Below are 4,323 nucleotides of genomic sequence, written 5' to 3' on the forward strand. Positions count from 1 at the left end.
AAATCATAAATATATTAAAAGTAAAATATTAAATAAATGTATTAAATAGATTAGTTTTATGCCATTATTTATTTATAGAATTACTTATTTAAGATTATATTAAAAGTAAAATATTAAATAAATGTATTAAATAGATTAGTTTTATGCCATTATTTATTTATAGAATTACTTATTTAAGGTATTATTTAATGAATTATGTGATACATATTCATTCTTTTATTTTGTTATTTGGTTAATATTATCGTATGAATCTGATTCTATGTAAAATCAGGCTCATATGAGAATAGTGGCTAAATAAGAAAATAAAAAAATAATTATGAACTAATCATTTATTAGAATCATGTCTTAAATAAAACTTTTTAAAAAAAATTCCCAAAAAACAATATGTGTCATTTGTTACATTCGGATTATAAATGAAAATTCATTCATTTATATAAAGGCTACTTAATCATTTAATTAAGGAACTCATTTATGATATTTTTTTTAAATTTCATGATTTTAGAATGATTAATTTTCATTTTTTATTTTTTATGATATTTTAAATAATCATAATTTAGTTTTTCATTTAAAAATTTTATTTTTGTATTGAAGTAATTCATCTGATTTTTTTAACGAAAATCGTCAACAATATAATGTGATATACACAAAAAAACCGACGTCGTTTTTCCAAAAAAGAATTGCTAATTTTCATCAAAATATCATATGTATAATGATAATAATAAATTTAAGTGGAAAAGAATCTATACTACCTTATAAACCAGATTTATCAAAAGTCTTAAAAATAATTTTTAATGCAAAAAGTATTATATATTTATGCACAAAGTCTTAAAAACAACTCATAAAGCATTAAGTACAACTACTTTATGCATTCAGCCTTAAAATCTCTTAATCCATAATTAAAATAACATATAGTACAAGTTACTAATACACATTATTACCTTTTTTTTCATGTTCCCAAAATACTTTTGACACATTTCACTCATGTCTTCACCCTCTCATACCTCTATGTCTTCTCCCCATCCTCCAATGTGAGATTCAAACTGATATTCACCATTAGTTATTAAAAGTTCTCTCATTCATCACACATTCAATTGCTCTAAAACTCGCGGTCTCGCTCTCGATCTCTTGATTCTTTGCTCTTGGTGTAAATCGAATACATTTGTAGAGTCGTTTAAATATGTTGGATTTTAAATATATTGGTTTTAAATTGTCATACAATTTTTTTCATCGATAGACTGTAATTGGAATTATAACTCTTATATTTATTCAAATTATATTAATATGTAAAAACCAAGTGTAACTTATATCATTGTTAAACCTTCTCTAATAAAACCAGTGAAACTTCAAAATCGTTAAAATCCATGGCTCCCACCACATTGTACGGGTACCCAACTAGTTATAAGTAATATACAACATTACATGTGATATTTCTTAATTATAAATTATGTTTTCAATTACATGTGATTTTATACATGTTAAATTTGTTCTACTACATATCACATATGATTTATTTTTATTATTTTTTTATTCTCAATGTTTAATTGGAATCAGTTTTTTCATGCTTTAAATGACAAATGTGATTAGGAAAAAAAGTAAAAGAAAAATCAATTAGTTGTGATTCTGATGTGATTTTTGACGAAATTTGTAATTTTTCAAAAATATTCCTTGAAATACAAAATAAATACGCTTTTTTTTAAATGAATTAAATAAATATTAAATTTTTAATAGAAAATTAAATCACATTAACAAATATGATAAATTAAATAACATTTGTATAAACAGATTTCTTTTTATCCCTTSTTTACTTATTTTTAGAATTATTTATTCAAGATATTATTTAAWAAATTAGGTGGTCTATATTCATTCTCCTATTTTTTTATTTGGTTATTCTTTTCGGATGAACCCGTCTCTATATGGAGAAAGATTGATACGAGTAGGGGTGCTCATGGGTTGGATTGATAGGGTTGAAGACATTTGAACAACTCAATCCAATGTTTGTGATTTGGAAAAATCTTAACTCAATCCAACAAAAAACCAAAGTACAACCCAACCCAACCCGTACGGGTTGGTCGGGTTGGTCGGGTTAGTCAGGATGGTCGGGTTAGTCGGGTTGCTCAGGTTAATACTTTGGTATATTAAAATATTCTTCTAACCTTGAATATGTTATTTCTTTACTCATAATTTCTAACCTTGGTATATCAAAATGATTTGTGCAACATCGTGTGCGGGTGCGTTGCTAGTTGTTTATTAAAATCATATTTTAAATTAAAAAAAATATTAAAAATCGCCCAAAAAGACATGTCATTTGTTAAATTCGGATTACACATCGAAATTCATTTATTTCTATAAAAGTTATTTAATACATTTAATTAAGGTAGTCATTTATGATATTTTTTTTATGATTATCATGATTTTAGCATGATTAACTTTCGTTTGTTTGTTTTTTATGGCATTCTAAATAAACATGATTTAGTTTTTCATTCGAAAAATTTATTTTTTATTGGATTAATTCATTTAAGTTTTTTTTTAACAATTTTCGTGAAAAAAATCACATGAGATATACACAAATAACCGATGTTTTTTTCCAAAAAAAAATCGTTAATTTTCATCAAAATATCACATGTGATATTGATAACATTAAATTTAAGTGGAAAAGAATTGTAAGACCTTGTTTGTTTGTTTTATGAAAAAGCTCTTATCAGTCCATTATTTCTAATTCTTTAAGAGTTATGGTCATTTAGACAGTTTGTTTTTTTCAATTTTTAGAGTTATTTATGTCTTATTGTCCTCTTATCTTGTAAGATGTAAATCAACTCTTATTAGTCTCTTATTGTTCTTTAAGCCCTCAAAAAAAAAAAAAAAAAAAAAAAAAACAATGGCGTTTCTCAATTGATTAACTTTAATCGATCAATTCTCTCAATTGATCCTTACCAAATCAATTTTCACATTCAATTGATGTATTTTAATAAGATTTAAATATGTTTAATATTGTTAATGACATAATCTTGTTTAAATAAATGCAAATTTTGTAATAGTGATGAATAAATATGTGAAATTGTATAAATTTATCTACAAATTCAACATTATAATTTTTTAATGAGTAAAATATACAATTTAAACCAATTCAGACTTTATCAGTTTACAAAAACAAACAGTTTTATTGATTCATATTTCACACTTCAGCACAATCTCTTATAAATCAGAGCTGAAATAAGACTTCAGCACTTTTTAAAAACAAATGCCAGCTAGCTCATCTACGACATTATATGTGATATTTATTATGAATTAGTTTTGAATTATATGTAATCTTATACATATTAATTGTGTTCTACTACACATCACATGTGCATCTCTTTTTATTATTTTTATTTCTCAATGCTTTAACTACATGTCATAAAAAGTAACAAACAAATAAATGAAAAATTAATAATGCTAAAATCACGAGAATTGTAAAAAAAAATCATAAATAAATACCTTAATTAAATGTATTAAAAACTTTTATTGAAATAAACGAATTTTCATATATAATCTATATGCAACAAAAGATACATATGTYTTTTKGGACGATTTTTAAGAAARTTTATTTAAGACTTCAAATAAATKATTAACTTAGAATTATTCTTTCATTTTCTTATTTAGCTACYATTCTCGTATGGGCCTCTTTTATATAGGGTCGTGTTCATACGAGAATAGTACYTAAATAARAAAAARRRRAWKRAWKKYSRACMMMWWAWTTWWTWAAWWAWWAMYTWAAWWAAWWAWTKRAAAWWWAAWWAARRAMSGRAWWAAARKWAWTTWWTTWWTACAAAAATTATTTAAGRCGTTTATTTAATATTCTATTTTTATCATATTTATGATTTTARTATAATTTAATTACTTTTATTMYGTCTAATTTAATTACTTTTAATATAATTTAATTATTTATTTATGATTATTTAAAAAATTGCAACTTTCATCAAAATCACATGTGATTCACAAAKAATTAATTTTTTTCAATTTTTTTTYCTAATCACGTGTGATTTAAAGCATRCAAAAYAATGATTCAAATTAAACATTGAAAATAAAAATAATAAAAACAGAATCACATGTGATGTGTARCATCATACATTTAATATGTATAAGATCAATGTACTTCAAAGCGTAATGTATAACTAACAAATATCACATGTTATGTTGTAGATAATTTACAATTCTTTTCCATTTAAATTTAGTACTATCAATATCCCATATGCTATTTTTGACGGAACTTAGCAATTCGTTTTTGGAGAAAATGTCTATTAATTGTGGATATCGCATATGATTTTTGACGAAACTTGTAAAAAA

This window comes from Cynara cardunculus, assembly GCF_001531365.2.
Source record: "Cynara cardunculus var. scolymus isolate 2C chromosome LG 1, CcrdV1, whole genome shotgun sequence".
NCBI classification, from domain to species: Eukaryota; Viridiplantae; Streptophyta; class Magnoliopsida; order Asterales; family Asteraceae; genus Cynara; species Cynara cardunculus.